Here is a 24,798-nt window from a genome sequence, read left to right as displayed (position 1 = left end):
ATCCATAATAATAGTGATGTTTAAATACCATCCCAGAACTGGTGTCACAAGTGCACGAGCTACTAGAATAATACAAATAAAGGTCTAAATGAAAATAAAGCTGCCTGAAAGAAAATACACAGCAATGATAAAGTGGAAGGGGACTTCAGAACTGTGATGACCCGGCCGGTCGTTTCGAGAGTTATAGCCTCGTTTCCCCCATTTCTGCTTCCTTTTTGTGCTTTTCAACTATATTATGATATATCGGGTTAGTTGGTTTGGGTCCGGGGTGGTTTCGGAGTGGATTGAGACACTTAGTCTCTAAAGTAGAACTTATGTTGGAAAAGTCAACCGGACATTGGCTTATGTCTAAACGACCTCGGATTTTAATTTTTATGGTTTCGTTAGCTCCGTTAGGTGATTTTGAACTTAGGAGCGCGTTTGGAATGTGATTTGGAGGTCCGTAGTGGAATTTGACTTGAATTGGCAAAGGTTAGAGTTTTGGATAATTTGGCCTACAGTGAAAATTTTGATATCGGGTTCGGATTGGATTTCCGGAAGTTGGAGTAGGTTTGTGGTTTCATTTCAGACCAGTGTGCAAAATTTGAGGTCATTCGGACGTGATTTGGTAGGTTTCGGCATCGTTGGTGGAATTCGAAAGTTTAGAAGTTCTTAGGCTTGAATCCGGAATTTGGTGTTTTGAGTGATTCGAACGTTCGACTAAGTTCGTATGGTGTTTTAGGATTGATTGGTATGTTTGGTTGAGGTCTCAGGGGGCTCGGGCATGTTTCGGATGCTCAACGGGTCATTTTTGGACTTAGGGAGTTAGCAGATTTTCTGGTGTCATTGCAGACATTTTTCTTCATCGCGTTCGCGAGGAAGATCTCGCGATCGCGTAGGTCATCTGAGAGGTCAGCTAAAATTTCAATTCGTGTTCGCGAAGATGAAGACGCGATCGTGTAAGGTTATCAGGCAGTGCACCGCGAACGCGTGGGATAGGCCGCGTTCGCGAAGAAGAAGTGAGGCAGCAGTGGAGTTTGAGTGTTACTCTTCGCGGTCGCGTGAGGTCAATTGCGATCACATAGGTGTGAGCAACTAGTGCATCACATTCACGTGAGGTGTTACGCATTCACGTAGAGTAAATTTCTGAGGGAGCGAAGTTGTTCTTCGCGATCGCGAGGCCTTTTCCGCGATCGCGATTAAGGAAATCTGGGCAGCAATGTTAAATTTCAAAATCGAGGGTTGAACCCATTTTTCATATTTTGAGCTAGAGACCACGGATGTAGGTGATTTTTGAAGGGATTTTTAGGGAGTTGATTGGGATAAGTGTTCTCACATGATTTTGGTTAAATTCCATGATTATATTTTGATTTTTATCATCTAAATTGTGATTTGGGGTGAAAAATTGGGGAAAAAGTGGAAGAGTTCTTGAGATGGAATTTTGAGGTTTTGAAGGGGATTTTGTTGTCGGATTTTGGTAAACTTGGTATGGCTATACTCGTGAGTGAATGGGCTTTTGGGTTTTGTGACTTTTGTCGGATTTCGAGACGTGGGCTCGGGGGGCCGGGTTTGGGCCGATTTCGGATTTTGGCTATAAGTTGGTATTTTTCTTGTGGAATTGATCACTTTAGCCTATTTTGATCGTATTGTATTTCTTGTGGTTATATTCGGGTCGCTCAGAGGCCGATTCGAGAGTCAAGGGAATTGCTGTCACGACCCAAACTAACCCCTGTCGTGATGGCACCTATCGTGGAACTAAGCAAGCCGACTCATTTCCAAAACAAACCGATATTTTCATTTCAAGGTTACTTAACATAAAAACCTTCATAAAGGAGTTCCAATCAAAATAAAAGTGCGGAAGGAAAAGCCCGACATCGGGGTGTCACTAGTCATGAGTATCTACTACACTCTGTCTAACAATATCATGGCTAACTCAGCCTGGAAAATAGCTAAATACAACTAGAGGAAGATAAGAGGGAGAAGAGCAGGGCTGCGATCGCCAGGCAGCTACCTTGCTATTCCCGGGAGAATCTGCAATCAGAACAATCAACAACCGCTACCGTGTCCAGCTATACCTGGATCTGTACACAAGGTGCAGGGAGTAACGTGAGTATGCCAACTCAGTAAGTAACAACAATAAATAAAGACTGAGCAGTAGTGACCAGAAATAAAGCATATAACGTTCATATCATGAAATCTCAGTAAAATACCTCATGCTTTTAAAAATCAGGATTTGAATCAAAACATCTAGTTTAAACCCAGTTCCAGTAAAAATCATTTAAAGATATTTTTCAACAGCTTTCCAATAGAGGAAAAATGCAAAGGTGAGCAAAATGATGATATCATAAATAGCCCCTCGGGCAAAACATCACTCATATACAGCCCCTCGGGCAAACCTTACAGTCACTCGTGCCACTCGGGCATACCTCACAATCACTCTTTGCCACTCAGGCATACCTCACAATCACTCATGCCTCCCAGTCACTCAGCACTCGGCACTCGGCACTCGCACTCAGTCGGTACCTGTGCTCACTGGGGATGTGTACAGACTCTGGAGGGGCTCCTTCAGCCCAAGCGCTACAATCTGCACGGACAACTCACGTGCTATAATAATAAAGTATGCTACAGGCAGGAAGCCCCGATCCACACTCATCCTCACAATCAGGCCCTCGGCCTCACTCAGTCATAAACCTCTCAAGCCACTCGGGCATTTCAGTAAAAACAGGGCATTCGGCCTAAAACAACATTTATATGCATCAAAAATAGAGTCATAAAACTAAGTTATGTAGTAAGCAAGTATAACCATGACTGAGTATAGATTTTCAATCAAAAACAATGAGAGAATAGTAAGAAAAGGCCCCTAAGGGTCCAAACAGCACTGGCACAAGGCCCAAACATGGCATTCAGCCCAATTTACAGAAACTCTTTCTAAAACATATAAGTATCATATAGTTTCAACAAAATATGCAACTTTACAGTTGCTACGGGACGGACCAAGTCACAATCCCCAACAGTGCACGCCCACACGCCCGTCACCTAGCATATGCGTCACCTCAAAGTAGTAAAATGATACGAAATCCGGTATTTCATACACTCAGGACTAGATTTACAATCGTTATTTACCTCGAACAGGTCAAATCTCTACCCCGCAATGCTCTTGCCTCTGGACTCGGCCTCCAAATGCTCTGATTCTATTCACAATCAGTACAATACCATCAATACGCGCTAATGGAATGAATTCCACAAGAAAAGCTATAAAATTAGACCAAAACCCGAAATTGGCTCAAACCTGACCCCCGGGCCCACGTCTCAAAATCTGACAAAATTTACCAACTAGAAAGCTCATTCACTCACGAACCTAACCATACTAAATTCATCAAAATCCGATATCGTTTGGTCCTTTAAATCCTTAAATTACTCTCAAAAAATTCCAAGACCTAACCCGTCATTTTTACTAATTATAATGATTAAACAATGGAAAATCACCATATATACGAGTATAAGGGCTCAAGCAACTTACCTCACTGATAGCCCTTGAATCACCCTTCAAACATCCCTCCAAAAGCTCCAAAAACCGACTTGAAAATGGTGGAAATGAACCAAATTTGCGAAGGGTTCTATTTAAGGTTTCTGCCCAGGTTTTTTGCACCTGCGGGCTCTTTTTCCATGCCTGCGGGACCGCACCTGCGGTCAAGGCACCGCATCCGCAAACTCCACTTAATTCCCCAGCTTTCGCACATGCGCTCCAGGTCTCACACATGCGGGGCTCGCAGGTGCGGCCTAATCCTTCGTGCCTGCGCTCCAGCCTTGGCCTCACATTTTTCCGCATCTGTGCAGCAAATTCTCGCGCCTGCGAAAGCGCACCTGCACGTTTCCTCCGCTTCTGCGAAGCCTGCCCAGCATTCCTCTTTCCCCATCTGTGCCCCAGGTTTCGCACCTGCGGGCTCGCAGATGCGACCTATAACTCGCACCTGTGCAACCTGCCTAGCCCAGCATTGTCCGCACTTGTGAACTTCCCACGCACACCAGCGGCCTCGCACCTGCGACTCTTTCTTCCGCAGGTGCGAAAATAGCAGTAGCAGCAGCTTCAGCTGCATTTTCCAAGTTTGACAAATCCGTTAACCACTCAGAATCACCCCGAGGCCCTCGGGACCTCAACCAAAAATATCAAAAAGTCATATATCAACATACCAACTTAGTCGAACCTTCGAATCACTCAAAACAACATCAAATCATCAAATTACCCTCAGATTCAAGCCTAAGAACTTCTAAATTTCCAAATTCAGCAACTGATGCCGAAACCAACCAAACCACGTCCGAATGACCTCAAATTTTGCACACACATCACAAATGACACTACGAACCTAATCCAACTTCCGAAAATCCATTCTAACCCCGATATCAAATTTTCCACTGCTGACCGAAATCGCCAAATTTCCAATTTTGCCAATTCAAGCCTAATTCTTCCATGGACCTCCAAATCACATTTCGGACGCACTCCTAAGTCCAAGTTCGTTTACACATAGATCAACATCCGGTTGACTTTTTCCAACTTAAGTTTCTACCTAAGAGACTAAGTGTCTCAATTCACTCTGAAACCACTCCGGTCCCGAACTAACTAATCCGATATAACATAATATAGCTGAATAATACAAAAATAAGTAGAAATGGGGAAAACGGGGCTATAACTCTCGAAACGACCGGCCGGGTTGTTACAATTGCAGAGTAGAGATTTGCTCGGATTGAGGTAAGTAACGATTGTAAATCTGGTCCGGAGGGTATGAAACTCCAGAATTTTGTATCATTTTAATATCTAGAGGTGGTGCACATGCTAGGTGACGGGCATGTGGGTGTGCACCATTGGGGATCGTGACTTGGTCCGTCCCGCATCAACTATAAAGTGGAATATTTTGTTGAAACTATATGACTCATATGTGTTTTTGAAAGAACTTTTGTAAATCAAACTGGATGCCATATTTAGGCCTTATGCCAGTGTTGTTTGGACCCTTAGAGGTATTTTCTTGCTATCCTCTCATTGTTTTTGATTAAAAATATATACTCAGTCATGTTTATAAATATTTACAGCATAACTCAGTCTCTATTACTCTATTTTGATGCATCATATAAATGTTGTTTGGGCTGAATACTTTGTTTTCCGAGAGCCTGAAAGGCTGGAGAGGTTGATGACTGAGTGAGGCCGATGGCCTGATTTGTCAGGATATTTATGGGATCGAGTTGCATGCCGCAGCATGTTTGATCTAGGCCGATGGCCTCATTAATTTATGCCATGATTGGCTTGATATAGCTCTTGGGATGAAGGAGCCCCTCTGGAGTCTGTACACACCCCAGTGAGCACAGGTACCTACTGAGTGCGAGTGGCAAGTGCTGAGTGACTGGGAGGCATGATTGATGGTGAGGTCTGTCGAGGGGCTGTATACGAGTGATTGTGAGGTTTGCCCGAGGGGCTGTATATGAGTGATATTGCCCGATGGGTTGATTATGATTTCATTATTTTTGCTCACCTTTGCATTGAGTCTTTCTTTGAAAACTATTGAAAGATATCTTTAAATGATTTTACAAGTACTAGATTTAAAAGAGCTTATTTGATTCAAACCCTGGTTTTAAAAGCATGTTGTATTTTACTGAATTTTGTTTTTGGTGATATGAACTTTACTTGCATTATTGCTCGTCAATACTTCTCAGTCTTTATTTACTGTTGTTACTTACTGAGTTGGCGTACTCACGTTACTCCCTGCACCTTATGTGTAGATCTAGGTTTATCTGGACACAGTAGCGGTTGTTGACTATTTCGATTGCAGATTTTCTCGGGGATAGCAAGGTAGCTGCCCGGTGATCACAACCCTTTCTTTTCTCCCTCTTATCTTCCTTTAGTTGTATTTAGCTATTTTACAGACTATGTTAGTCTCGATATTGTCAGACAAATTGTAGTAGATGCTCATGACTAGTAACACCCCGATGTCGGGCTTTTCTTTTCCGCACTTTTGTTTTGATTTGAACCCCTTTACAAAGGTTTTTATGTTAAATAGCCTTGAAATTATCTTTGAAATGAAAATATCGGTTTGTTTTGGGAATGAGTTGGCTTTCCTAGTTCAACGATAGGCGCCATCACGACAGGGTTAGTTTGGGTCGTGACAAGTTAGTATCAGAGCCTATGTTACATAGGTCTCATGAGTCATGAACGGGTTTAGTACAGTCTTGCGGATCGGTACGGAGATTTCTGTACTTATCTTCGGGAGGCTGCAGAACCTTTAGGAAAACTCCACATTCTTGAATTCTTGTCGTGTGAATCTGTTGATTCTAGTAACTAAACATCTGTTGTTACATTCTCTCACACATGGTGAGAACACATACTACCGGTCAGGAGGGCCAGCCACCAGTACCACCAGCCAGGGCCGCGAGAGGCCGAGGCCGCGGTAGAGGCCGTTGTAGGGGCAGAGGTGCAGCCCGCACCGCAGCTTGGGCAGTACCTGCAGACCTACCAGTTGCCCCAGATCAGGACCAGATTCCAGTTATTGATGCACCAACTCAGGCACTAGTTGTGCCTATTGTGATTCCAGGCCTTTAGGAGGCCCTAGCTCAGATTTTGACAGCATGTACCGGCCTTGCTCAGGCGGTCTCTATCTCGACAGCCGCAGCCACTTCTCAGGCCGGGGGAGGAACTCAGACTCCCGCTGCTCGCACACCCGAGTAAGTTGTTCAGGGACTCCAAACACCTGGGGAAGCACCAACCCAGCTGGTTACCGCTGCTCAGAACTATGTGGTTCCTGCTATGCCTGAGGATGATCAGCGTAGGTTGGAGAGGTTTGGGAGACTCCAGCCTCCACCTTTCAGTGGCACAGAGAGAGAGGATGCCCGGGAGTTCTTGGACAGGTGTTAGAGGATACTCCGTACAGCTGGTATTCTGGAGACTTGTGGGGTCTCATTCACTACTTTTCAGTTTTTGGGGGCTGCACTCAAATGGTGGGAGACTTACGAGTGGTGTAGGCCTGTTGGCGCAACACCCCTTACTTGGAAGCAGTTCTCTGTGGTCTTTTTGGAGAAGTTTGTGCCTCAGTCCCGCAGAGAGGAGCTGCGTAGTCAGTTTGAGCAGCTTCGCCAGAGTGATATGTCTATGACACAGTATGAGATGCGGTTCTCCAAGTTGGCCCATCATGAGATCCGGTTGGTTCCCACAGACCGAGAGAGGATCAGGAGGTTTATAGATGGCCCTCAGTTTTCAGCTTCAGTTGCTTATGACCAGAGAGAGTGTCTGGTGCTACTTTTGATGAGGTTGTCGACATTTCTCGACAGATTGAGATGGTTCGCGGTCAGGAGAAGGTTGAGAGGGAGGCCAAGAGGCCTCGTGGTCAGAGTGGATTTAGTGGTGCTCCTCGTGGGGGTCAGTTCCAGCACGGCATAGGCCGTCCATTCAGGCATACTCAGTTAGCTCGCCCAGTTCACCATGGTGCATCATCGGGCCATGGTTCTCACAGTTCTCATCATGAATACTCAACATTTAGTGCCCTCCCAGCCTAGAGTTCATCCGGTGCTCCATCAGTTCAGGGCTCCTACATGCCAAGTTCTTCTACCAGTTATCCCAGTGCTAGGGGTAGTTCCCTTCAGTCCCCGCCACCAGCACCAGGGAGTTGTTTTGAGTGTGGGGAGTTTTGATATATGTGGAGGCAGTGTCCTCATTGTCATTGAGGTCTATCTCAGTAGAGGAGTCAACCTTCGACTTCAGCACCAGTTACTTCACCACCCGCCCAGTCAGCTCAGGGTGGAGGTCAGTCAGCTAGGGGTCGCCCTAGAGGGGGAGGCAGATCAAGGGGTGGCCAGGCCCGTTTCTATGCCCTCCTTGCCAGACCAGATAATATTGCTTCATACGCTGTGATTACAAGTATTGTCTCAGTCTGTCACAGAGATGCCTCTGTATTATTTTGACCCTGGTTCCACTTATTCATATATTTCCTCGTATTTTACTCATTTTCTTTATATGCCTTGTGAGTCTTTAGTTTCATTTGTTCATGTATCTACTCCTGTGGGAGATACTATTGTTGTGGACCGTGTATATCGGTCATGTGTGGTGACTGTTGGGGGTCTGGAGAATCGAGTAAACCTTTTGCTGCTCAGCATGGTTGACTTTGATATGATATTGGGTATGGATTGGTTATCTCCATGTCATGTTGTTCTAGATTGTCACGCTAAGACCGTGACATTGGCGATGCCAGGATTTTCGAGGGTTGAGTGAAACGGTTCTGTAGAGTATGTACCTAGTAGGGTGATCTCATATTTGAAGGCTCAGTGGATGGTTGAGAAGGGTTGTCTATCCTATTTGGCTTTTGTGAGGGATGTTAGTGCAGAGACTCCTGCCATTGATTCTGTTCCGGTGGTACATGATTTTCCGGATGTGTTTCCTGCAGACCTGCCGGGCATGCCGCCTGACAGGGATATTGACTTTGGTATTAATTTAGTGTCGGGAACTCATCCCATTTCTATTCCACCGTATCGTATGGCACTGGCGGAGTTGAAGGAGTTGAAGGAACAACTTCAGGAACTCCTTGATAAGGGGTTTATTCGGCCTAGTGTGTCACCTTGGGGTGCACCGGTTCTATTTGTAAAGAAGAAGGATGGTTCCATGAGGATGTGCATTGATTACAGGCAGTTTAACAAGGTCACAGTCAAGAACAAGTATCATTTGCCTCGTATTGATGATTTATTTGACCAGCTTCAGGGAGTGAGGGTGTTCTCCAAGATTGATTTGAGGTCTGAGTATCACCAGCTGAATATTTGGGATTCGAAAATTATTAAGACAGCTTTCAGGACCCGTTATGGCCATTTTGAGTTCTTGGTGATGTCTTTTGGGCTGACCAATGCCCCAACAACATTCATGCATCTGATGAACAGTGTATTCCAGCCCTATTTGGACTCATTCGTTATTGTATTCATTGATGACCCTGGTGTACTCTCGTAGCCAGGAGGAGCATGCCCAGTAATTAAGGATTGTATTACAGAGATTGAGGGAAGAGAAGCTTTACGCAAAGTTCTCCAAGTGTGAGTTTTGGCTTGGTTCAGTAGCATTCTTGAGGCATGTGGTGTCCAGTGAGGGTATTCAGGTGGAACCGAAGAAGGTAGAGGTGGTGCAGAGTTGTCCTAAACCGTCCTCAGCCACGGAGATTAGGAGCTTCCTTGGTTTGGCGGGCTATTACCGTCGCTTTGTGGAGGGATTTTCATCTATTGCATCGCCCTTGACCAGATTGACCCAAAAGGGTGCTCCATTCCGGTGGTTGGATGAGTGTGAGGGGAGCTTTCAGAAGCTCAAGACTGCTTTGACCACATCTCTAGTGTTAGTTCTGCCATCAGCTTTAGGTTCTTACACCGTGTATTGTGACGCCTCGAGGGTAGGTATTGGTTGTGTTCTGGTGTAGGAGGGTAGGGTGCTTGCCTATGCCTCGCGCCAGTTGAAGACCCATGAGAAGAACTATCCTATCCATGATCTTGAGTTAGCAGCCATTGTTCACGCCTTGAAGATTTGGCATCATTATTTGTATGGGGTTCATTGTGAGATCTATACTGATCACCAGAGTTTGCAGCATCTGTTTAAGCAGAAGGATCTTAATTTGCGTCAGCGGAGATGGTTAGAGCTTCTCAAGGACTATGATATCACTATTTTGTACCATCTGGGGAAGGCCAATGTGGTGGCTGATACCTTGAGTCGCCGGGCGGAGAGTTTGGGGAGTTTAGCGTATCTCCCAACAACTGAGAGACCCTTGGCATTGGATGTTCAGGCCTTAGTGGGCCAGCTTGTCAGATTGGATATTTCGGAGCCGAGTCGGGTATTGGCTTGTGTGGTCCCTAGGTCTTCTCTTTATGACTGTGTCAGGGAGCGTCAGTATGATGACCCCCACTTGCTCGTTCTTCAGGACATGGTTCAGCGAGGTGATGCCAGAGATGTGACTATTGGTGATGATGGCGTGTTGAGGATGCAGGGCTGGATATGTGTACCCAATGTAGATGGGCTCCGGGAGTTGATTCTTGAGGAGGCCCACAACTCGCGGTATTCCATCCATTCGGGTGCCGCGAAGATGTACCAATATTTGAGATAGCACTATTGGTTGAGGCCGATGAAGAAGCATATAGTTGGATTTGTAGCTCGGTGTCTCAACTATCAGCAGGTTAAGTATGAACATCAGAGACCGAGTGGCTTGCTTCAGAGGTTAGAGATCCCAGAGTGGAAGTGGGAGCGAATCACCCTGGACTTCGTAGTTGGGCTCCCACGGACTTCGAGGAAGTTTGATGTTATTTGGGTGATTGTGGATCGGCTGACCAAGTCCGCACACTTCATTCCAGTTGGCACTACTTTCTCTTCAGAGCGGTTGGCTGAGATTTACATTTGATTGGTTGTTCGCCTATATGGTATCCCAGTTTCCATCATTTTAGATAGGGGCACTCAGTTTACATCACAGTTTTGGAGGGCCGTGCAGCGAGAGTTGGGTACTCAGGTTGAGTTGAGCACAACTTTTCACCCTCGGACAGACGGGCAGTCCAAGCGCACTATTTAGATATTGGAGGACATATTGCGCGCTTGTGTCATTGACTTTGGGGGTTCATGGGACCAGTTCTTGCCGCTCGCGGAATTTGCATATAACAACAGTTACCAGTCGAGTATTCAGATGGCTCTGTACGAGGCTTTATATGGGAGGAGGTGTATATCTCCAGTAGGATGGTTTGAGCCGGGTGAGGCTAGCCTCTTGGGTACAGACTAGGTACATGATGCATTAGATAAGGTGAAATTGATTCAGGAGCGGCTTCGCACGGCGTAGTCTAGGCAGAAGAGCTACGCAAACAGGAAGGTCCGTGATGTGTCTTTTATGGTTGGGGAGAAGGTTTTGCTGAAGGTATCACCGATAAAGGGTGTTATGAGGTTTGGGAAGAGAGGCAAGTTGAGTCCCCTGTTTATTGGGCCTTTTGAGGTGCTTCAGAGGATAGGGGAGGTGTCTTACAAGCTTGTCTTGCCACCCAGCTTGTCGAGTGTGCATCTAGTGTTTCATGTTTCCATGCTCCAGAGGTATATTGGCGATCCGTCCCATGTTTTGGACTTCAGCACGGTTCAGTTGGAGAGTGATATGACTTATGATGTGGAGTCGGTGGCCATTTTGGATCGGCGGGTTCGGAAGTTGAGGTCAAGCGACATAGCTTCGGTGAAGGTGCAGTGGAGAGGTCATCCTGTGGAGGAGGCCACCTGGGAGACCGAGTGGGAGATGCGGAGCAGATATCCACGCCTATTCAAAACCCCAGGTATGTTTCTAGACCCGTTTGAGGACGAACGGTTGTTTAAGATGGGGAGGATGTGATGACCCGGCCGGTCGTTTCGAGAGTTATAGCCCCGTTTCTCCTATTTCTACTTTCTTTTTGTGCTTTTCAGCTATATTATGATATATCGGGTTAGTTGGTTTGGGTCCGGGGTGGTTTCGGAGTGGATTGAGACACTTAGTCTCTAAAGTAGAAACTTAAGTTGGAAAAGGTCGGATTTGAATTTTAATGGTTCTGTTAGCTCCGTTAGGTGATTATGGACTTAGGAGCGCATCCGGAATGTGATTTGGAGGTCCGTAGTGGAATTTGGCTTGAATTGGCGAAGGTTAGAATTTTGGCGAATTTGGCCGGCAATGAAAATTTTGATATCGGGGTCGGATTGGATTTTCGGAAGTTGGAGTAGGTTTTTGGTGTCATTTCAGAACTGTGTGCAAAATTTGAGGTCATTCGGACGTGATTTGGTAGGTTTCAGCATCGTTGGTGGAATTCGGAAGTTTAGAAGTTCTTAGGCTTGAACCCGGGGGTAATTTGGTGTTTTGATGTTGTTTTGAGTGATTCGAAGGTTCGACTAAGTTCGTATGGTATTTTAGGATTTGTTGGTATGTTTGGTTTAGGTCCCGGGGGGCCTCAGGCATGTTTTGGATGATCAATGGGTCATTTTTGGACTTAAGGAGTTGGCAGATTTTCTGGTGTTATTGTAGACATTTTTCTTCATCGCGTTTGCGAGGGAGATCCCGCAATCGCGTAGGTCATCTGAGAGGTCAGCTAAAATTTCTGTTCGCGTTCGCAAAGATGAAGACGTGATCGCGTAAGGTTATCAGGCAGTGCACCGCGAACGTGTGGGCTAGGCCGCGTTCGCGAAGAAGAAGTGAGGCAGCAATGGAGTTTGAGTGTTACTCTTCGCGGTCGCGTGAGGTCAATTGCGATCACGTAGGTTTGAGAAGCTACTGCATCGCATTCGCGTGAGGTGTTACGCATTCGCATAGAGTAAATTTCTGAGGGAGCAAAGTTGTTCTTCGCGATCGCGAGGCCTTTTCCGCGATCGCGATTAAGGAAATCTGGGCAGCAGTGTTAAATTTCAAAATTGAGGGTTTGAACCCATTTTTTATATTTTGAGCTAGAGACCATGGATTTAGGCGATTTTTGAAGGGATCTTCAGGGAGTTGATTGGGGTAAGTGTTTATCACTTTATTTTGGTTAAATTCCATGATTATATCTTGATTTTTATCGTCTAAATTGTGATTACTAGTGAGAAATTGGGGAAAAAGTGGAAGAGTTCTTGAGATGGAATTTTGAAGTTTTGAAGGGGATTTTTATGTCAGAGTTTGGTAAATTTGGTATGACTAGACTAGTGAGTGAATGGGCTTTCGGGATTTATGACTTTTGTCAGATTTCGAGACGTGGGCCTAGGGGCCGGGTTTGGGCCAATTTTGGATTTTGGCTATAAGTTGGTATTATTCTTATGGAATTGATCCCTTTAGCCTATTTTGATCATATTGTATTTCTTGTGGCTAGATTCAGGTCGCTCCGAGGTCGATTCGAGAGGCAAAGGCATTGCGGAGTAGAGATTTGCTCGAATTGAGGTAAGTAACGATTGTAAATCTGGTCCTAAGGGTATGAAACCCTGGAATTTTGTATCATTTTTCTATCTGGAGGTGGCGCACATGCTAGGTGACGGGCGTGTAGGCGTGCATCGTTGGGGATCGTGACTCGGTCCATCCCGTATCAACTGTAAAGTTGAATATTTTGTTGATACTATATGACTCTTATGTGTTTTTGAAGGAATTTCTGTAAATCAGGCTGGATGCCATGTTTAGGCCTTATGCCAGTGTTGTTTGGACCCTTAGAGGTCTTTTCTTGCTATCCTCTCTTTGTTTTTGATTTAAAATCTATACTCGGTCATGTTTATACATATTTACAACATAATTCAGTCTTTATTACTCTATTTTGATGCATCATATAAATGTTGTTTGGGCTGAATACTTTGTTTTCTGAGAGCCCGAGAGGCTGGAGAGGTTTATGACTGTGTGAGGCCGAGGGCCTGATTTGTGAGGATATTTAAGGGATCGGGCTGTACGCTGCAGCATGTTTGATATAGGCCGAGGGCCTCATTGATTTATGCCATGATTGGCTTGATATAGTGCTTGGGCTGAAAGAGCCCCTCTGGAGTCTGTACATACCCCAGTGAGTGCAGGTACCTACTGAGTGCGAGTGCCGAGTGCTGAGTGACTGGGAGGCATGAGTGATGGTGAGGTCTGCCCGAGGGGCTGTATACGAGTGATTGTGAGGTTTTCCCGAGCGGCTGTATATGAGTGATATTGCCCGAGGGGCTGATTATGATTTCATTATTTTTGCTCACCTTTGCATTGAGACATTCTTTGAAAACTATTGAAAGATGTCTTTAAATGATTTTACTAGAACTGGATTTAAATAAGCTGATTTGATGCAAACCCTGATTTTAAAAGCATGCTGTATTTTACTGAATTATTGTTTGGTGATATGAACTTTACTTGCATTATTGCTCGTTACTACTTCTCAATCTTTATTTACTGTTGTTACTTACTGAGTTGGCGTACTCACGTTACTCCCTGCACCTTGTGTGCGGATCCCAGTGTATCTGGACACGGTAGCGGCTGTTGACTTTTCCGGTTGCAGATTTTCTCAGGGATAGCAAGGTAGCTGCCTGGCGATCGCAGCCCTGCTCTTCTCCCTCTTATCTTCCTTTAATTGTATTTAGCTATTTTCCAGACTATGTTAGTCTTGATATTGTCAGACAAATTGTAGTAGATGCTCATGACTAGTGACACTCCGATGGCGGGCTTTTCTTTTCCGCACTTTTTTTTATTTGAACTCCTTTACGAAGGTTTTTATGTTAAATAACCTTGAAATTATATTTGAAATGAAAATATCGGTTTGTTGCGGCTTGCCTAGTTCCACGATAGGCGCCATCACGACAGGGTTAGTTTGGATCGTGACAAGAACTACGAACGCCATGCAGCTATACCTCAAGTCTCATGCGAATAACCGAATCCGAGCAAGTCTACTCTACGCCGCTGGGACCAACTCTGGTATCTGCACAAGAAGTGCAGAGTGTAGTATGAGTACAACCGACCCCATGTACCCAGTAAGTGCCGAGCCTAACCTCGACGAAGTAGTGACGAGGCTAAGGCAGGTCACTTACATTAACCTGTACGCAATAATAATAATAATAACAACAATATCTCTTCTCAACAGTTGAAGCCAACTCGGCAGTCATAACCAATTATTATTTCAATCAGTTTCCGTTGCGGCGTGCAACCCGATCCCACAATATATTCATATTCAATTATGTTGTGGCGTGCAACCCGCTCCTCCCATATATTCATTTCAATCAATTCTGTTGCAGCATGCAGCCCGCTCCTCCAATATATTTATTTCAATCAATTCTATTGTGGCATGCAACCCGCTCCTCCAATATATTCATTTCAATCAATTCTGTTGCGGCGTGCAACCCGCTCCTCCAATATATTCATTTCAATCAATTCTGTTGTGGTGTGCAACCCGCTCCTCCAATATATTCATTTACCAATTCTTATAAAAGAAATTACTCCAATAAATGCAATAATTAATATGAAATTATAAGACAACAAGCATACAATAATTATGATTTATTAGAAATAAGTGATGACAAGTAGCAATTAATTGTGAAAATTAAGGATGTAATAGGCATTTTAATAATTACTATGCTAAACGTCAAGTGGCAATTAAGTCACATAACATGTAGCAATTATAGCATGGATTCGAGGCATGATATTAGGCAAAGAACACGAGAGAAATAATTAATATAATAATTAATTCATGATTTAAAATTATTTATGATTTTTCAAGTAATTATGCAAACAATTAATTTGACGATGTATAGACACTCGTCACCTCGCCTATACATCGTTCACATACATTTTACATAACAAATAATTTAAGGGTTCTATTCCCTCAAGTCAATGTTAACCACGACACTTACCTTGCTTTGCAACCAAATTGAAGAATCCAATAAACCCTTGCCTCGCGAATTCGTGTCCGAAATCCTCAAATCTAGTCATAAACAATTCAATATACTCAATACAAATCGTAGGAATTAATTCCATATGAATTTACTAATTTTTGGATTAAAATTCGAAATTTATTTAAAAAATCATCAGTGGGCCCCACGTCTCGAATCTCAGAAAAACTTATGAAATCCGAACACCCGTTCCGAGACGATCCAACCATATAAAAATTATCAAATTCTGATGTCAAATGAACCTTCAAATCTTAAATTAAAGTCTTTGAAGATTTCTACCATTTTCAACCCAATCTTTACCCATTTGAACTCAAAATTCTTCCCACAAACCTTATTGGTATAAGCATATATAAATAATACTCTTACACCCAAGAATCATACTCCTAATCAACCATCTTCTCTCCAAATCCGATATTGAAAAACTAGGGTATGAAACCTTACATCTTAGATGAAGAACTTGAGAGATTTCTTGTTGGATTTCAAGGCTTGATCAAGATTTGATGAACAAGACACTTGAGCTTCTTCCTCTCTCTAGAACACTCTCACTTCTCTCTAAAAATATAAGGATTTAGCTCAAAAATGACTTAACCCCTCTTCCTACCCGCACTTGGGGGTATTAAATGAGCTCCTACGTGCACGGCCGCGCCCCTGGGCAAGTGGCCGTGCATCCAGCCGCGCACCTGAGGCAGAAAGTCTCAAATATGCGCGGCCGCGCATCTGGGCTCGCATATGACACAGGTCCAGTAAAATGGCCATAACGTTCTGTATACATATCCAAATGACAAACGGTTTGAAGCTTTAGAAACTAGACTGGATGATATTTCATTTTATACACTTTCCTTCACATAACTTATTATATATATGTAGATATGCTCATCCAAAGTTTGGTCTTGTGCATACTCATTTGGAACTTTAGTCTATTATGAAATTTTCCAACTTGGCTTAGACTTAGGACTTTCCTTAGACCCCATATCACTTATAATGTCAAGACCCAAAATTCATAAAGGTCATGATGGCGCCGGACTCCACTGTCAGGAAATCTAACACTAAATAGTTAATTAAATCCTCATTTAAATATTTTTGAAACCTTAAATTTTCTTCAAATTATCTAGTAAAAGATGAATTTACAGAATAAATACAATGTTTTACAAATTTCAATGTTGAACATCCCATAATTATCCCAGAACCCGATGTCACAAGTGCATGAGCCTTTTCTAGAAATTTAAATTAAAATACAATAACTGTCCGGAATACAAATTTGGACAGGAAAGAAAACACAATACTTTGAAGAAGACTCTGCTGGCTGCGGTGCGTCGTATAGAATGCAGCTCTCCTAAGTCCCCGTCATAATCGTGCCTCTGCACCCACAAGGCCGCTAAACATATATGTACCTGCACAAAAATGTGCAGCAAGTGTAGTATGAGTACATAAATCAACGCGTACCCAGTAAGTATCCCGCCTAACCCCGAAGAAGTAGTGACGAGGGGTCGACTTCGACACTTACTATGGGCTATAAATAGGATATCAATGACATAATTAATTATGGATTATATGAACAGTTGCAAGATGAATATTTTGAAGTAAGTAATCAGTTCTTTTATAATTAAGAAATCTCCAAATTTATCTCCCATTATTTAACAATTTAACTTAGGCCGAGAAGGCAAAATCATTATTTATAAATTTCAAGGCAAGCAATACAACATATCATGCCAAGGTCGTACGGCCTGATCCAACAAATATTTAAACTATGCACTGCCAGAGGGTCGAATGGCGCGAACCATAGATACATCTATTTAATCTACTGAGACGTTCGGCCCGTTCCACAAAAGATAACACATTCAAACAATCAATCAAGAATTCTTTAGGGGGCAATTATCCAAGAAAAGGCAATTTCTCTTTTAAAAGTCAAGAAAATGATGTTTAACCTTTTTGATATTCATTAACCAAGTTTGATATGATTTAAGCAATTTACATTTGACAATAAGGTTACAAATATCGCAAGTATAGCATGCTTTTGGGTCCTAGACTACCCGGACTTAAGCATAATAGTAGCTACGCACGGACTCTCGTCACCTCGTGCGTACGTAGCCCCCACCAATAGAAGCACATATTGATTTAATTCAACTATAGGGTTAATTCCCTCTTACAAGGTTAGAAAGGAGACTTACCTCGCTCCAAAATTCCATAACCGGCTCCAAAGCCGCTCCAACAACTCAAACTGAAGTCTGTTGCTCCAAAACTAGTCAAATATGACACAACCGAATCAAAATATACTCTATTACTCGTAATTAATCATTTTATAACAATTTCCAACTCCGTTCGAAAAGTTGATAAAATCACCCTCGGGCCCACATGCCCGGATTCCGAAGATTTTCGAAGATAAACTTTACCCATAACCCCATGAACTCAAATATATAATTTATTCTCCTTTTCATGCCAAATTTCGTGATCAAAATCCAAGAATACCAATTTCTAGGTTTCCTACCAAACCCCACAATTTCTACAAATTTCCATGTCTAAATCCATATATAAACCATGTATTTAACTCACAATGTGCGGGAATTACTTACCTCATAATAGATGATGAAATCTCCTCTTCAAAAGCTCCAAAAATCGCCCAACCAAAATGAAATGTGGAGGAAAATGGCCAAATCCCGTATTTAAAACTTCACTGCCCAGGTCCGCCCTTCTTCGCGATCGCGGAAAGACCATCGCGATCGCAAAGGCTAAAGACAGACTGCCCCCAATTTCCTCTTTGCGTTCGCGAAGCTTTCCGCCCTCACTGCTTCGCGTTCGCATACCCAGCCTCGCATTCGCGTAGGCCAAACACCCTCAGGCCCATTCCTCATTTCCTTCTACACGTTCGCGACTCCCCACTCCCGTTAGGTTCCTCAAGTTCTTCACAGCGTTCATGTCTTACCTTTCGCGTTCGCATAAGGAAAAAATCCACGGTCCATAAATTCCTTCTTCGCGATCGTGATGCACAACACCGAACACCCCAAACGACTCTACGCGGTCACGGACTTCTTATCGCGATCGCGTATAAGGAAATCAGCAACAGCCATGACAGCAACTTCAGCAGATCCACCCGAGGCCCTCGGGACCCCAACCAATCATACCAACCAATCCCAAAACACATTACAAACTTAGTTGAGCCTTCAAATCACATCAAATAACATCGAAATAATGAATCGCACCCCAATTCAAACTTAATGAACTTTGAAACTTCAACTTCTACATTCGATGCCGAAACCTTAGAAATCACGTCCGATTGACCTCAAATTTTGCAAACAAATCATAATTGACATTACGGACCTACTCCAACTTTCGGAATCGAATTCCGGCCCCGATATCAAAAAGTCCACTTCCGGTCAAACTTCTCAAAAACCTTAAAATTTCTAACTTTAGCCAAATGACTCCAAAGTGACCTACGGACCTCCAAATCCACTTCCGGACGCGCTCCCAATACCGGAATCACCATACGGAGCTATTCCCAAACTCGAAATTCCAAACGGACATCGATAACATCAAATTACACTTCAACCCAAATTTATGGAATTCTTCCAAAATGCTAACTTCCACAATAGGTGCTGAAACGCTCCTGAATCATCCAAAACCCGATCCGAACATACGCCCAAGTCCGAATTCATCATACGAACCTGCTGGAACCTTCAAATCCTGATTTCGAGATCGTTCACTCAAAAATCACACTTTAGTCAATTCCTCTAACTTTAGGCTTCCGAATTTAGAATTTTCTTTCAATATCAACTCCAAACTTCCCGAAATTTCAATTTCAATCACGCGTACAAGTCATAATACCTGAAGTGAAGTCGCTCATGGCCTCAAACTGCTGAACGACGCACTAGAGTGCAAAACGATCAGTCGGGTCGTTACATTCTCTCCCACTTAAACATACGTTCGTCCTCGAACGTGCTAAGAACTGCGCAGAAGTTGTCCGAAATCACTATTTAATCACCTCGTGCACCTACCTGTGCTTCCACAACTCAGTTGAGCACATTAGCTCGATCAAATCTGAAGATATTCTCTTTTATTTAAGCAAATAAGCCTTAGAGCCCAGTTCCAACATCCGGAACTCTCTGCCTGGCCGTCTTCCAACATACGAACACCGTATCAATCACCACACAATGTACCAAAACATGACTGCACACCTTTGCTGAATTCACGCCATGCACCGCAACATTCACGCCATGCACCGCAACATTCACATAACCATAATAACATTCTCTGATCATAATAGCTAACATTCCCCGAATCTGATGGTCACCATGCACCTATGACATTTATAAGTTTGGTTCCAACTCTTGCAATACCGCCATGACAGAAGAGACGTGTAGAAGTTCATAACTGACTGCCGAGTCAACAAATCATTGAGTCTCTCCTCCTGACTAGAATCATCACCCCATTATAACCAAATAATGGTATTTGCTCTTTACTATACTTTACATAATCCGATCGCACTGATCCTAGATTCAATAATCTCGTCTCACCCAGTATAAGCCGCTAAGGAAATAACCCACCTCAAACACGATCAAAAGTCTCATGTGATGCAACAACGTGCCAACAAGCTACCAACTCGAACGTGATACATAAGGAAAATGAACTCTAGAAAGGATTACTCAACCCACGTAACTAATCAGACAACCAAAAAGGTGTTATGGACCTTCCCCAGAAAATGGAAAACAAAACACACGAAAATAGATATAGGGGACTGTAATCAACATCCCACTTTTGCGGCGCGCAACCCGATCCAAGCAACATACATATGGCGGCATGCCACCCGATCCACACATAAAAATCTATATAAGGAGATATTTACCGAGCTAGAATGCTCATTATTACAAAATATTCGATTATCGGACACAAGCACGCTAAGTGCATAATATCATCCCTGGGGAGACAAATAGCACCATACGCTACAAAACTCAAGCATAACTAAGGTGCGATATATGATCTGAATCTCGAGAGCCATTCTGCTCACATAACACCATCGCTATGCGGAACCTCAACACATAAGAAATTTACCAAGCCGTTTCACAACTCACATGACACAATATAGTATTACATGAAATAGCCGACGGCAAAATGACATCCAACGTCTGAATACCCCCATAAGGAGCACTATGCTGAAATGAATGCATCCGGCCGGATATAGAGCCCACATTCATATTTAAATCCATCTACGGACCTCAAATCGATTCTGATAGCACCATACTAGGCTAATAACCTTTCACGGATCCATAATAACCCTTTTCCCCATAACACACAAGAACAACCATCATAACCGGAACAAACTTCCACAGTCCACAACCAAGTGAACTGAGCGCCCTCCAGACATAAATTCTCGAATCAACGATATTACCACAATCTTCATACTTGGTTTCAATCTTCACTCAATCAAGTGACTACATGCCACTCTTACACAATCTTCCTATGGACACACTCTCACGACCTTCCGTACCAGGTAACAAGTCTGCACATCCATACCACCGACCGCACTAAAGCTATAAAGCAAATCAAGAATCCACAAATCAATACACAAGGCCTCTAACACATGACATCGACCTTAGGTGATGCTAAAGACAATACCAGCTTACTCTAACCATCTGAACCCTTTCCCGCTCATCCGAGCTCCTTGACATTCTCGTCGACACCAAACTGCAACCTTGATCCTTAACTTTCAAATTTCGTGCCGCTCACCGCACTTATCTTACCAAAATGCGAGAATCCAAAATTTTCATCATAACTCTTAAACCGCTAATAGGATACATACTTCACTTTGTAGAATCTTTCACTTTACTCGTTTTAAGAGAATCATTGCAACACATGACTGAATTCTCATAACCGTAGAACACACAAATCCTCAAATAGTGGTCTAGCCACCATAACTCTTCCGGGACCTGCCTACACATAACAGGCCATAATACCCGAATGCATCCAAATACAATCAACTACGGCGGCCGTCAAGCCTCGTGCGCGTCTCCCCAAATCACATACATAACTCAATGCACTGAAGGAACTGATCATTGCCACTATCATGCCAATTCAACCATTGTTAGCCGACCCGTCCTTTCCCAATTTATTCTTAACTTGCCTTAGAAATAATAATAACTCCAATCATTACATCACGAACCTAATTCCGCACTCATCCCGAGTGACCTTATTTCATGAGACCACGCTGTCTCAAATCCCACGAGCCAGCTCATACCCTCTTTGTGCGCATGTTCGCATCTTCAACGGGTACACCTATTCTGGAAAAATCCCTCTATGAACCCGAAGTTATTTTCTCTCATTTCTCCAAATGCTATACTGCAAGCCGAAGATATCATAGAACACTCCAAACCCCTTTTCATAATTTGTTGTAAAAGCTCGATTCTTAACCATACTGCGGGCTTGAAATCCTTAGGCACCGCATTTTAACCTTCAATTCGCTAGGACCGTTGTTGAGAGTCACCCACTCTGACTTGATCCCGAATATAATCAACTCCAAGGCTCTTCTAGCACATGAACACACTCTCAAAGAAACAACCGGCTGAATCACCTTTCTTGTACATCACCTCCCCACGAAGCATAAACTCTAAGTCTTCCCAAAGCCTGAACACGAATCGATAAGGCCAATTATAGCACACATTCCTCAAATTCCTTGTCCAAATCACCACTGACGACCCTCTTCCTTAGTCGTAATATCCCACCAATATGTCGATAACCAGAAATCTCATAAATAGACGACCATGCAATCCAACCATAGGCGATGGAACTCTCCCACTTAGCTTGAAGCTACCACTGCATAACTCTAGAACCCGCCAAGATTCTTTCTTCACAATTGAAATGATTTTGCACAACCAACTCGCCAAATTCCTCGAAATCCTTCCATTTGACCTTTCATGAACACTCTGAATCACTAACCACATTCACATATTCGACCCCTTGCCGGATAACCAGTAGAATTCTTCATAGAGCTTCGTCAACCACGCGACCGCTAACCTGCTCACAGGGGATAACCCACCTATGGAAATTACATGCCGACATCTCCCAATGTTGTTGTACTGGGTACAATTACTACAAAATCAGTAACCCACCCTGAGCCCGTGCTCATACACCAGCTGAACAAGTCTGTTCACGCCTCATGGACATCAACTAAAGATGCAATAATACATTCCAACACAGAGTCCTGTTGTACCCTTATTCATAATAAGCAACTCATCTATGTTGCATCAAATCTCCATCCGCCTAATAGCCAATATTCCAAATTGAGTCTGTAGACCCCATCACTGTCCAACCTGAACCCCAAATAACTCTAAACTTTTCTCAAGGAGTATAGTCATCCTACCACCGAACCCATATGCTACCTTGCCACTCTCCCACTTTGGTCAAACTCACTCCTTTAAGTAACTACCCGACTTCTGTTTCTCACACTTGGCCTTCTATAAGTTTATCCATTGCAAGGCACTTCCCACATGTCCTTCCTCATCCTTCGCTGCCCAGTTGTTGCCTTAAATCAAAATCTATCTTTGTAGCACTCGAATCGATAGATCGCTACCAACTTTAAACCTTTCCGGAAATCATCTTTCTCGAGCCATCAATACTAGTAATGCCGATTCGATCCTGAACCGCTGCACACTGCGACTTCTAACAACCGCTTTCCCGGCACCATTTATAATACTCTGCCCCAAGGCAAATTGAAGGAAACCATAATACCGGCGAACTTAACACATCATAACCAATCAAGGAAGATGACGCCATATCACAGGCGAAGATTCCACCACGCTCGAAAATACCAAGCTTCGTTACTCCATCAACCCAAATGCTTCTAGACATTCATAGGCCAATTGCTTTTCCTCCGCCGGAAATAAGATACTGAATCTCGGAACCCTGCACTGAGTAAACCTCCTTCAAAGTCATTCACTGCCCCGACACATAGGCAAGCTTCCTACCATCACATCAATACCATGCGATTACAACTCATGAGTATCATAGCAACCAGTGCATAGCCTCAAAGCATCTCAGAAGTACAACTACTGAGCTGAAATGACAGAATATCCTTCCACAAGGCGACGATGATAGCCCAATCAACCACGCAGGGAGAAACATCCTGCACCACATATGTAGTACTATTACCATTCCTCAATTCCCAATTTATAACCCGCGCTTCACGTCGCATAAGATTGAATGGAAATGAAGGCATAAGCCTTAAAGGAATCAAATCGCACGATGAGGAATCAAGAAGGGAAGTGCTCCTAACATCCCTGTAGCTTCTCGAAGATAAGTACAGACGTCTCTGTACTGATCCACAAGACTCTACTAGACTCGCTCATGACTCATGAGACCTAAGTGAACCTAGTGCTCTGATACCATGTTGTCACGACCCAAAATCCGTAAAGGTCGTGATGGCGCCGGACTCCACTGTCAGGCAAGCCAACACTAAATAGTTAATTAAATCCTCATTTTAATATTTTTGAAATCGTAAATTTTCTTCAAATTATCTAGTAAAAGATGAATTTACAGAATAAATACAATGTTTTACAAATTTCAATGTTGAACATCCCATAATTATCCCAGAACCCGATGTCACAAGTGCATGAGCCTTTTCTAGAAATTTAAATTAAAATACAATAACTGTCCGGAATACAAATTTGGACAGGAAAGAAAACACAATACTCTGAAGGAGACTCTGCTGGTTGCGGTGCCTTATATAGAATGCAGCTCACCTAAGTCCCCGTCATAATCGTGCCTCTATGCCCACAAGGCCGCTAAACATATGTGTACCTGCACAAAAACGTGCAGCAAGTGTAGTATGAATACGTAAATCAACGCGTACCCAGTAAGTATCCCGCCTAATCCCGAAGAAGTAGTGACGAGGGGTCGACTTCGACACTTACTATGGGCTATAAATAGGATATCAATGATATAATTATGTATGGATTATATGAACGGTTGCAAGCTCAATATTTTGAAGTAAGTAATCAGTTCTTTTATAATCAAGAAAACTCCAAATTTGTCTCCTATTATTTAACAATTTAACTCAGGCCGAGAAGGCAATATCATTATTTATATATTTCAAGGCAAGCAAAACAAGCATGCGCAAATCATGCCGAGGTCGTACGGCCCGGTCCAACAAATATTTAAACTGTGCACTGCTAGGGGGTCGAATGGCGCGAACCATAGATGCATCTATTTAATCTACAGAGGTATTTGGCCCGTTCCACAAAACGATAACACATTCAAACAATCAATCAAGAATTCTTCAGGGGGCAATTATCCAAGAAAAGGCAATTTCTCTTTTAAAAGTCAAGAAAATGATGTTTAACCATTTTGAAATTCATTAACCAAGTTCGATATGATTTAAGCAATTTACATTTGACAATGAGGTTACAAATATCGCAAGTATAGCATGCTTTTGGGTCCTAGACTACCCAGACTTAAGCGTAATAGTAGCTACGCATGGACTCTCA

This window comes from Nicotiana tabacum, chromosome 4, assembly GCF_000715075.1.
Source record: "Nicotiana tabacum cultivar K326 chromosome 4, ASM71507v2, whole genome shotgun sequence".
In the NCBI taxonomy this organism is placed as follows: Eukaryota; Viridiplantae; Streptophyta; class Magnoliopsida; order Solanales; family Solanaceae; genus Nicotiana; species Nicotiana tabacum.
Note: the sequence above shows the minus strand (reverse complement) of the source record.